At 40.6% G+C, this 12,483-nt stretch overlaps 1 long non-coding RNA gene across 1 annotated transcript; it reads left to right on the top strand.

Annotated features, from left to right (window-relative positions):
* Nucleotides 1–847: 847 nt before the first annotated feature.
* On the top strand, nt 848–1,768 carry LOC141598433 (uncharacterized). Its single transcript, XR_012523506.1, has 2 exons — nt 848–911; nt 1,545–1,768. It is a non-coding gene; the product is annotated as an uncharacterized LOC141598433 (long non-coding RNA).
* Nucleotides 1,769–12,483: the final 10,715 nt, after the last annotated feature.

Here is a 12,483-nt window from a genome sequence, read left to right as displayed (position 1 = left end):
TCCATCTCTGCACACCATTGATTTCGAAACTCTGACGGAAGTTTGGTCGTCTCGATCTTTTCTCACTTGTAGTACTTAAGCGGTATGTTTTCTGCTCAATTTTGTTATGTGTAGCTTTATAAATTTATTTCTTAAATATATTCCTTTGTTAAAGTTATGTTTGGGGTGGTATGCGGATTTACAAATCGTCCCTATTTTATGGGCTAAGGCTGATTATGGATTTAGGGCTTTGTGTTGTGTGATTAAGGTAGGATGTTTGCAGTTGTTTCGATGTCCGTTTAAGGGAGCCTTGAGGACGAGCGCCGGTGTCCTTATTTGGATTGTACATAAGGACGATTATATGATGTTTTGAGTGTGTTAATGTTGGATTCGGGTCTGTAAAAACAGAAGCATTAGTGCGTGTTTTCTTGTCGATAGGGTACGTTGCAGGTTGTGTTGGTTTTCCCCAGTTGCTCGTTTTATGCGTTCCATAGCTTTTTGAGCTTTTGTTTAACGTGGGCTATGGTAGCAAATGGGAAGTGATGATAATTTGAGTATTTAATTAAGTGGGAACCTTTGTGACTTAGAGTGTACGTGAGGTAAAGAAATGCTATTGAGTTGTAACATTCTTGTGCACACATGATTTGTTTGTCAGTAGCTATAACATAAACCGTGAATGAGCTGTGTTTAATGGTTGTGTCTGGCTTGTCGGGTGTTAATCTAAGGGTTTACTCTTCTGATATAGGAAGGTGGTTTTAAGGGAGTGTTTAAATGGAGATATAGATATACAATTATGAGATGGGCTAGTTATGGCGTGAGCAATGTGTACTAAGTGATGTAATAATCGAATATTCTTTATGTGTATGTAGCTTGTGGTTTCGAAGTAAAGGAGTTTTTGGACTAGGCTTAGCTTGGACTGACCGTCTCGAGAGGTAAGGATTTTTACCCTTTTTAAAATTAAGAGCATGTTCGGTTTAACGTTTGAACTGTTTTTATAATATTTTAACATTCATGGATTTCTACTTGTACTTCTAAATTTTGAATATTACACATTGGAAGGGTTTCGGCTCAGGCCGTTTTGGAAAATTTGGTTTTCTCCTGGTCTAGAAGGTTTAAGGTCGTCTTTAACGCTCCTGGGATTTCGTCCCGAAAATTTAACTCTTGGCCCGAGTTCATTTGAGTGGGGATTGTCCGGCCCCCACTCGCTAGGTAGTTAGACTTTCTCCTTTGGCGGTTCCATCCTACTGACTGTCCAAATGTGAGAGGTGCGCACTTTTATGAGTCTAACAAAGCACAGGTGGTGCCTCTAGACCGTGTCAAGGGTAGGACCTTGGCACACAGGTGGTGGAAGTTTTGGTTTTTGAATATTTTGATAATCGTTTCTTGAAAATGCTGGCTTTGGAATATTATTTCATTCTTATTCTTATTCTGGTTTTAAGTTTGATTAATTTATCTTGTAAACTTAACATTGTTTATTATTTCCTTAAAACTCAGCTTTGCTGACGTCCTTATGTTTTGGGTCGTTCCCCCACTGGAACCTGTACCTATTTATGTTTTTGGTACAGTTGATAGGTACAATTGAGATGCTGCATGGGTGCATACTGGATCCGGGGATTAGTACGAGCGTGGAAGGATTTTGAATAAAGACTCCGTCTTAATCTATTTATAATTTTATGATATCGTTGGATTTGAATTTTATTTATTGTTTTAGATTTTGTAAGACTTAAGTCTTCCGCTGCAACGTTTTAATTATTTGATAAAGTTTTGAGACATGTACTTTGTTTTTAAAGGTTGACTCTATTTACCTTGCACTTGGCATTTTCAGCTAAGTGTGGAGTGATAGCCGTGAATTTTCCATCTCTACTTTATCGATTTGGTCGTGAAAATTTAGGGCTGTTACACAGACATCCCCAAGTTTAAGGGCACAGAAGACCCAGTTCATCATGTTAAGTCCTACAAGGAGTACCTGACACTAAGGGGAGTACCTGCTGATATGCTTACCCAAATCTTTGCCCAATGTTTAGAGGAACACCCAAAGGCGTGGTTCTCTAATCTTGAGCTTAAGAACTTCCCTACATTCGAAGATATCACAGTGGTGTTCTATAAGCACTATGCCGATAATGTTGAAATCCGGACCAACATGAGAACACTAGAGGTTATGGTGCAGACGGAAAAGGAGGGATTTACTGATTTCCTTGAAAGATGGCGTGCTGAAAGTGTGAAGTTGGCTAAGAAGCCAGATGAAACCGAAATGGTTGATAGGTTCGTGAAGAATCTTCGCCCACCTATCGAAATGAGATCAAGTATCAAAACTTTGGCTTTTTAAGGAACTTATTCGAGTTGGGATAAGAATTGAGGATTATTTCGTGAAAAATGAGACATAAAAGCCTAAGGGATACCAAGGTGCCTCATCATCTAAGGCAAGGACCCCGACTATTGCCAATCATATTCAAGCAATTAGTTTCTTGGTAAGAACTCCTAAGAAACCGCAACGCTCTGGCCCAGGAGAATTCACTAATATAGGGTGTACTTATGCATATGCCCTAGAAAGACTTACGGCCCAAGGGAAACTGAGTCCTATTGGTCCTACTTCAGAACCACCATTGGAACAACGGAAAAGGTCCCACAATTTTGAAGCTTATTGTGCCTTCCACCGCGGCAAAGGTCATGATACGGAAAACTGTTACCATCTCAAACATGAAATTCAAGATATGATCGAGAATGGAACGCTCCCGATTCCAACTGTTAAGCCTAACAATATAACGAACCCATTTGGTGATCATGCAAATGGGATATTTGTCGAAGACAATGTCGATTTAACCTACTTAATTTGGCCAGTATGCCGTCTTAATGGGTTCTTTGTGGGGAAGGAATTCATTGAATTTTCGAAGTACCTTCCAAGTTTTAAGTAACGAGATTCGAGTCAGGGACTTTGCTATTTACTGTACCCAATATATCCTCCAGAGTGCCACAAAGATTAATGACATTTGGGATGATAATGAAGATGATGTGTACCTGGCTAATGGTACAACTGTCCCACACGTTCAGGATAAAATCCTGAAGTCGAGAAGTGAGCGATTCGATCCATCTACCCTCATCACCGACGTAGATCCTCAGAGGACTACCTCGGGATGGAGGAAAACTGTCAAATGGACCGATAATAGAGGGTTGATCTTTAAGTTGACAACTGGAGAAGGAGAAATGTTTATGCCAGATGCTGATCCCGAATCTAAGTCTAAGTCTGAGTCCGAGTCTGATGAGAGTCCTAGGATCGAGTCTAAGGAGTCAGGTGTCGAAGCCACCCCCTCCCCAGTCTTTCCTTTTGTTGCACCCTCTTCTAGTTCTGGTATTTTGGGGCCTATCTCGGGTACCTCTGTTGTTCCACTACTGACCTCTGATCAGTTGGCCCAAATGTTAGCGCATTTCGCGCAATTTCAAATCCATAATAATATGAACCAGTTTGCTTACGACTTGTTTTACTTACATTGCAATTCACTTTTTGAAAATAATTGTTTTAGTAATGACATTGAGAATGAGGCCTAGAGTGAACAATCTGAAGAAGAAGAGAAGGTGGAACCTGTAGATACCTCATTTCTAAACCTCCCGCCAACCACCCAGTGATGATTAGGCCGCATGTTCTAAACCTCTTCTCTAGCCCTCTTTTCACATTTTTCAGAATATTTCCGTGATATGTTTCCAAATCCGTGTCATTCCTAAACTCCTCCATATGTTTAGTTTAAATAGAGGCCTCCGGCCTCCATATTTGGCACGCGAGTGTTTCACCCCTTCTTTCTCTCTCTTTGCATTCTAGACTACGCTATTGCTTTCGACGCCTACGTGCTTGATCAATCGACCACGTAAGCTCAGATCCTTCTGAGTCCCTGTCACGTTGCATAGACCGACCAATTTGACCAACTCCACGTTTAATCAACCTAATCAATTTACTAGATCCTCTGACGAGGGCACTTTCCACGCATATTCGAGTCGAGCAATCACTAAAGCGATAACTTTAGTCAATCTCGTTTCGTCAAACATTTAAGTCTGAGGGTGTAAATCCCATTTATTTATTGTACCTTTTATTTTCTATCAATTAATGTAGATTTATATCAAAGGCACGTTCGAAAACCGGTTTAAAATCCATCTTTTAAAACCGTTTTTATAAAACAACGGAGGTTAGACGTCGGGAAGAAACGCAGCAGCAGCTGCCCCTCTTCGAAGGATCGCAGCTCTGCTGCGCCTCTTCCAGAGGTTGCTTGCTGCTTCTTCTTTTCTTCTTCTTCTTCTTCTTCTTCTTCTTCTTCTTCTTCTTCTTCTTCTTCTTCTTCTTCTTCTTCTTCTTCTTCTTCTTCTTCTTCTTCTTCTTCTTCTTCTTCTTCTTCTTCTTCTTCTTCTTCTTCCTCCTCCTCGACTTCCTGCAAGTTTCTCTTTCTTTCGGTTTTCTTTGTTTTCTTCGTTGTTTCAGTATATAAATCGCGTTTTTAACAAATTCTTTTTAATTACAATGCTTAATTCGTCCTTAATCCCGAGTAATTCAATACCAGCGGGTTTTCACCGTTTTAAATCAAATCGATTCTTCAGGGATTCGACTTGTTCATGTCGAGGTTCTGGAATCTTAACTTAATACAAAGGTTTTCGTTCGAGTTTTTTTGTCTAATTCCGTCTTAATCCAATCTCAAGTTTCTTCTTTTGTATTTCCGACACGAGTTCATTATAATCATGTAAACCGTTTTAACTTATTCTATTTCTCACATGCTAGGATTAATCCTTGTTTGTTGCATTGCATGCATTACATCGACAACATATCAAATATGAACAATTTCCCTAATCATTAGTAGAGGCCGCTATCGAAGCGGGCGGGATTAGGTGTTCGAATTAAAGAACTTCCTAATACGTACCCTCACCCCTTACTCCAGTTATCTCTGGACATCCGTGTCCATTGGCATCTCGAGAGTCATTCTAGACATGGAATGCTAAGGGTAACGAGTTCTTAGTGTTCATGTCATTACTTTGTGTCTCGACATGGCACGAGGTATTCGAACGGTTTCCAATTTTTCCATAATAAATTGGTGGCGACTCCGCAAATGCAGGCTTATTCAACCTTTCACCGGTTTCAATGCCTCACAAATCGGTAAAGGCCCATGACATGCTTTGGCAAACCAAGGTTCCCTGGGAGAAGTGCCACCGCCTCGAAACCAACGCGCGGGTGGCCTATGTCCACAGAACCGCCTCCGTAATTAGTTAAAGGGTTGGAGGAATACGACCAGAGAAGCTCGGTAATCGAAGATACCGAAACCATTAATGTTGGAACTGTAGAAGAACCACAGGAACTTAAGATAGGAACTACCTTAGATCTCGTAGAGAAACAGGGGTTTGTCGATCTTCTGGGTGAGTTCAAAGATGTGTTTGCATGGTCTTACAAAGACATGCCGAGAATTGATAGGTAAATCGCAGAGAACAGAATCCCTATCAAACCAGGATTTAAACCAGTATGTACCTTTGAAAGTGATAAAAGGAAGAGCAGTCGCCGATTTCCTCGCCGAAAACTCAATCGAAGAAACAGAAGTTGTCGACACTTGGTCATTTCCCGACGAAGACGTGGTACATGTCGAGAATGACGCATGTGATTTGTATTTTGATGGAGCATTAAACTACATGGGATATGGAGTGGGAATTCTCCTTATCTCGCCAACAGGTGAACACGTACGCGTGTCCATCAAGCCGGATTTCAATGTCACGAACAATGCCGCTGAGTATGAAGCATGTTTGCTTGTTTTACCCAGTGCTCTTGACTTGGGTGTGAAGAAATTGTTAGTACACGGAGAATCGTCCCTTGTGATCAATCAAGTGGGTGGGTCATGGAAAATTAAGAGTCAAAGTTTGGCCCCATATCAAACCAGAATCGAAGAATTGGAAAAGTATTTCGAGGATATTCAATATGTTCACCACCCGAGAGAGGAAAATCAGTTTGCAGATGCGTTGTCCAAGCTAGCTGCCTTGATCAACATTCCCGATCACATAGACAGTATGCCAATATGTGTCGAACAAAGATCGTCACCTGCCTATGTAAATGCAATCGATGATGTCGAGGAAAGTGAAACCAAACCTTGGTACACAACCATTTTGAAATACAAGAAAACAGGAGAGTATCCTCCCGACCTTGACACGCGTGGAGCCACGCTTTACAAATGTTATCCGCCCAATTCATCAGGACCGATGATGGGAAATTGTATAAGAGGACGGCTCAAGGTGTTCTGTTGCGATGCATCAATAAACCGACAGCTGAAAAAGTTATGGAGGAAGTCCATGACAGAGAATGTGGGCCACACATGAATGCCCATATGTTAGCCCATAAAATCATAAGACTTCGTTATTATTGGACAACGATAGAAACAGATTGTTGCAAGTATGTCAGACACTGCCACAATTACCAGATATTCGCCAATGTGCAGCATGTGGCACCTTCTATGTTATACACCATGACGTCACCCTGGCCATTTTCAACCTGGGGAATCGACATCATCGGAAAAGTAAACCCATCAGGAACTGGAGGGCATTGTTTCATCCTTGTTGCAATTGACAACTTCACGAAGTGGGTAGAGGCTAAGTCTTATAAAGTGCTAAAAGTGAAGCAAGTAGCACAGTTCATTTAGAATGATATCATTTGCCGGTACGGACTACCGCACGAGTTTATCAGTGATCACGGAGCTCATTTTAAGGCTGAGACTGCAGTTATTCTTGAAAAGTATAAAATCAAACATCACAAGTTGTTATAACACTTTTGTTGATGATGACATGTCTACTTTAACCATGCTTTAAGATGTTCCATTTCAGGATTTAGCCCTCTACCCAATCAATAATTAATCAATGTTCAAGGTCAAGAAGTGTTGATGGAGCTACCCAAGAATTGTGTTGTAATAAGAGTCACTTATGAAAGGGTAAGAGAGTATGGTACTAAGGTAACAATAAGCAGGACTGTTGTTCAACAACGGTCTGCTTTCTAAGTCAAGAGTAAGCAAGACTATTGCTTTCGCTCGTGTCACTTGAAGGAAGTCTTCAATTTCAAAAATACTACTAGGTTGTTTTGGAGGTATTCTAATGAGCAAAGTCTCAAAAAGGAAAAGTATCTACAAGGGCCTTATTGTGGATATGGCCCACCTGAACGCCCAGCCGATCTGTGGACATGCAACAGTCTTTTGAAAGCCACGCTCAGCAGCTTAAGGAATGCTTTCGACTGGATCGCTTTAGATCGGTCGGTTTCCTCTCGGTAAGGGTCTCGAAACGATTAGAGATGTTCGGAGTCGCCACCAAGCATTTGTGGGATGCTTGGAACCCGTTTGAATCCACCTTATACCTCGGTCAAACGAAGCACAAAGCAGGGTTTGACATAGGTACTAAAGATATGGAATTGTCCCTCTTTAGCATCCTATCTTTAGAATGACTCTCGTACACCCTGGATAAGGTCGTCCACTATCCAAAGTTTCTGAGTAAGAGGTGAAGGTACGTATTGGAAAGCCCTTTAATCAGACACCCAATCCCGCCCGCGGTAGCAACCTCTACTGATCGATCTTGGTTGGTTGAATGCAAAAATTGATAAAACGGTTTAAATGTATGAATGCGCATTCACTAGTTTAAACCTAACATGTGAGCTTTTTACGTCGGTTGATTTAATCCAAGTATCAAGTATAAGATGTCAATTTGGATTTATGGTTCATTTGCATACAAGACGGAAATTAAACATCCATTTACCGAGTTAGGTTTATGGTGCGTAACGTTGTCCATTTGTCTTAGTAAGGCATTTTGCAAATATGGTTTTTGAATGAGAAAATTAGTCATCTGATCCGTCCTATATTCGGGTTAACCGAAGTCGGGATCGTCCTTGACAGGTGCTGGAAGGAGAACAGACCCTGCATCAGGCAGCCAGAAGAGGCGCGAGCCTATTGGCGATGCAAGAGGCCGGTCGCCCCTGGTTTGAAAATAGAAAAAGGAGTGGCCTGTTTAGGCGCGGGTCAGTCAACAGTAGAAGACGTGTTCTGACCATTGGAAAAGTTTGTAAATCGTGTTGAAAAATGGGTATTTGAACCCGTTTTGGTTTGAAAAGGCCGTTTAGGCCGCTTTTGTGTTGATTTGAAGAACGAGACTTCAATAGTCGTCATTGTTTTGACAATATTTGATGCCGGGTTCGATTTTGTAAGCTTGACATGAATAGTTTTGAAAAATAATCATGAACTAATTGTTTTAAGTTCATTTGAATATAATTAGTCAATGTTCATCATCGTACTCGGGTTAAAATCCGACATGGTATATGGAACCAAGGATGACTTTGTATTGATGACTAATACATTTGTTTTGAAAATGTAAAGAAATGATGAAGTGCCTTAAAATACCCTTCTAAAATGTAAATAAATGAATGATAGGAGGAGGGTTCGTAGAAGAGACTTTTTGATACAGCTGTTGATACCGTCTGATCATTTTGTGCTTTCCGGTAGGATTTCTACTACTCGATTAGTCCCATAATGGGATGATTGTTGATGTGTTGAGATTGATTGTTTGATATAATGATTATACTGTGTTTGTGGTTGTGATTGTTGTTGATGGTTCTCGAGATGCGTTCTCGGCTGAGTGGGGTCACTTGCGGGAGTGACTTCACGCCCTAGTTTCGCCCTTCGTGGAACCCGCCACGGAAGGGGATGTGCACATTAATGGACAGGGTTATCGCTCGGTATGATGAGCGGGGCTTAGGTGGGAACGGCCGCGTCCCCCATCGCGGCTGTAGGGTCCAAAGGGATACCAATGATTGAGATGATTGGAATTGGTTGGTTGTGTGTGTGTGACAGCTTAAGTCATGTCTTTTATCTTATTGTTGATATATATTGAATTGTGTGATTAGTACTTGACCCCGTTTAAATGTTTTAAAAACTGTGGTGATCCATTCGGGGTGGTGAGCAGTTATTGAGCAGGTGTGATATGACGCGTATGGGATAGCCGGGATGAGTCATCACGTGGCGCTTAGAAGTCTTCTCATGTGTGTCGACGAAGTCTAGTAGCTTTGATAGTTTTAGCAGTAGACCGTATGAGAACCTTGTAATTCCTTTTATTAGTTTTGGTTTGAACATGTAATCACTTAATCTATAATTACTTTAAAAGTACGTTTCTTTATTGTCTTATGATATTCAGTACCTCGGCAACCGAGATGGTAGTATCCTTATACCTGAGTGGTCCCGGTAAGGCACTTGGAGTATGGGGGTGTTACAAAATGGTATCGAGAGACGATTTTGGAACCAGTAACAAATGAACATAATGAACATAGGGAGTCTAATAAAATGAACCTGGTGTATGTGTAATGGGAGCCCCGGCTGATGCTAGGTTTTGGGTGAGTAGGCGCCCTCACTTCAAAATCTTGGCCCCATGATACTTAAGCCAGTCACATGGTATGGGAACGTGGAGTCCGTGTGTATATGTGCGACGTGTATGTTAATTGTCTTTGTATATGGTTTGTTGAAAGCATGTTGCATGATAGTTGGTTGACATGTTGGTTGGAATCGTTGGAAAAGTATATGAGAATGATGAATGATATGGTAGAAAAAGAAAGTAGTTCGTATATGATGATGTGTGATGAAGTGGATTTGTAATGTTGTTGTATTAGCAACATGGAAATAGGATTTGTAGTGTATGGGTGTGGTTTGTGTTATGAAAAGTTATGAAAATTTAAAACATGCGGGTAATACATGATTGAAAGTTGAATGTTATACGAGCATGATAGATGGTAATGTTTGACTTTTGGTAAGTAGTAACATGAAGAGTAGAGGTTCAATGCTATGTGTTTTATATAACGAATTGGATGAAAAGCATGATGGTTGTTTATAACGTGGCACTTGATAACACGAAGTAGATTATTTTGTTAATTGTATGAGGAGTCGCGCAGATTTGAATGCGTAGTTGTAATCATAATGTTGAAATAATAATGAATGCATAGTACGCTAGGGTATGTGAGATAACATTCGGGTAGTATTCACGAGTCTTCATGACTCGATCGAGTGGGTTTGATTCGATCGAGTGGGTACTTGTCGTTATTTTGACCAGAATCGTGTTTTTGGGCACTCGATCGAGTACCTCGGGCACTCGATCGAGTATGTGGTCACTCGATCGAGTAGCCGGGCTACTCGGTCGAGTAAGTCAGAGATCAGAAGGTCTGTGTGGGTTCTGGAGTCGGGGCACTCGATCGAGCATGTTGGGCACTCGATCGAGTAGCCTCAACTCGATCGAGTAGGTTCTGGTACTCGATCGAGTGGGGTCTGTGCAGGTCATATGCGTATTTCGGGTCATATGTTTGTCTTTTGACATTCGTTGCTTATTATGTTTAATTCAAAGGTGTTGTATTACTTCTTTATGCATTGTTTTACGTATGTGTTGGTCCTGAAGCGTAAGTTACCCAATCTTATGATGTAAAGAGTGGCACTATGATGAGTATGAGTTCGGTGGGGAGGACATGAGTTATTTGTGACTATGATAGATGGTGGAAAAAGAAAAGGAAGATTGGTATAGTTTATTGAGGCATGGCGCACGTTTTGCGAGACGGGATGAGTGATATGATTGTGTGTTGAGTAATGTAAAAATAAGTGAATATAGACAAGGGATGATGTGAGTATAATGAACGTGAGAATGAAAAGATTGAAAGTAAGAATGTGGATAGTGGCAGCTTGAGATGTGTAAAGAGTTAAGGAGGAAAATGGTTAGGAGTCGTGTGGGTTATGGATTTATGTAGTGAAAGTTCGTTTAAAGGGGTTGAGAAGAGTAATATATAGTGAACTTTGTGGAGACATGTCGCGAGGTGTATTTGTAGACAGTGAGTGAGTTTGGGAGGTTTGGTTTATTAAAAGATGAAGCTACCGTGTGATTTCCTTGGGTAATTAACGGTATTAAATGAATTCTGTTTTCTCGAGATGTAAAAAGGGGAATGCAATTGTTTGAACATTAAACGTTGGTTCTATGGATAGATTAGTGGCAAGTATGAGTGATAGCATAATAAGAGAAGATCCAGGGTAAGAAAGAGTGAGATGATGTCGGTAGAAAATAATGGAATTAAGTTTTGGAGCAACGAAGGGGTAACCAGATTTCTAAAGAGTTAGCTAGAAGGAATAAGGAGTTGAACTATTAATTGGTATTATTGAGTGTAAAGAGAAAAGAAGGATAAAAGTAAGCTGAGGAAAATGTTCACCGGAGCTATGTGATATAAAGATAAGAAATCATTGAAATATGTGATGGTATCACGAGGATGTTAGCTAAAGGTTATATAGGAGTTTCAGGGCAACATGATTGGTAATGAGTTTCGAGGAATTAAGGGAGTAAGAAGTTGGTGGAGTATTGGCACGATACGAGATATTTGGTGGAGAGTTGGATGACAATACAAATAAGATAGCATTGGGAATAATGTTGAGGTAATTTTGTGGATGGGTTTGATGTTCGTTATTTGCAATGTTAACCAAAAATGGTAGAAAAACCATGTTATTGTGATATGAGTGTAAGAGATTGGATATACGAGCAAATGGTGGCATTGTGGTGTTATCACTAATGGCTAAGAGTGATGGAATATTAGAAAGGTAGCAATTCTAAAGAGGTTGATTTGGTAGGGACCTGATTGTTGTGTATGATTGTGAGAGGGTATAAGATGTGGTTAGATGAGGCGGACGCTATTAGTTGAATAGTGAAGGTGTGATTATATTTGGCAGGAAGTGATGGTTGTGCGAATGGGGGAATATGTTATGAGGGGCGTATGAGTTAAACTCGGGCGGCAGGTAACCTTTTTCGAGTGGTGACTTACGTGGTCAGGATTGACTAGTTGGTTGTGATTACGGGTCTGTGATTTGTGTAAATGTTTGTGTGAGGTTCTGACCTCACAAGAAGTGGTATGGTATGATAATTATAAAATTGTTTTATGAATGTTCGGTAATATATATGTTGGACACGGTAATTTAATTTAATGATATCCAAAAAGGTAATAACTTGATTGATTTGACATGGCTAGTTATGATTTTATGTGTATTGATAACACATGTGTATTCCGGGAAATGGCAGAGAGGATGTTCATGAGATGCTTATCTGTTTATCCATATAATATGTTGCGTGGTGATTTAATAAAGTGGATTTGAGTAAGCTTTCTTGTCTGAGAAGTTATGCTCAGTCAGTGTTTATGGGAATCGTATGCAGTTGTGATGTCTATCGGTGTGGTTGTGGTGCCTCGGGTGGTGATCCGGGCACGGTACATAATGTTGTGATGCGGGTATTTTCGCACTACGGTGTGGCTGTTGGTGGCGGTGTTGTGATGTCGTCACCGGTTGTGGTGGAGTAGGCGGGATGATTATGATTCGAGTTTCGAAAGTGCATACCAGTTATACATAGATTGTTGTTTTGTTTGATGTTGCTCTCTGCGAGTGTCAGTTTGTGCTGATAGACAGTTGTCTTGCTTATTCATGTTTTCTTTACCAGGTTAAGTTGGGAATGAGGTAG

This window comes from Silene latifolia, chromosome 9 (assembly GCF_048544455.1).
Source record: "Silene latifolia isolate original U9 population chromosome 9, ASM4854445v1, whole genome shotgun sequence".
Lineage (NCBI taxonomy): Eukaryota > Viridiplantae > Streptophyta > Magnoliopsida > Caryophyllales > Caryophyllaceae > Silene > Silene latifolia.
This window is presented reverse-complemented; position numbering and strand designations above follow the sequence as displayed.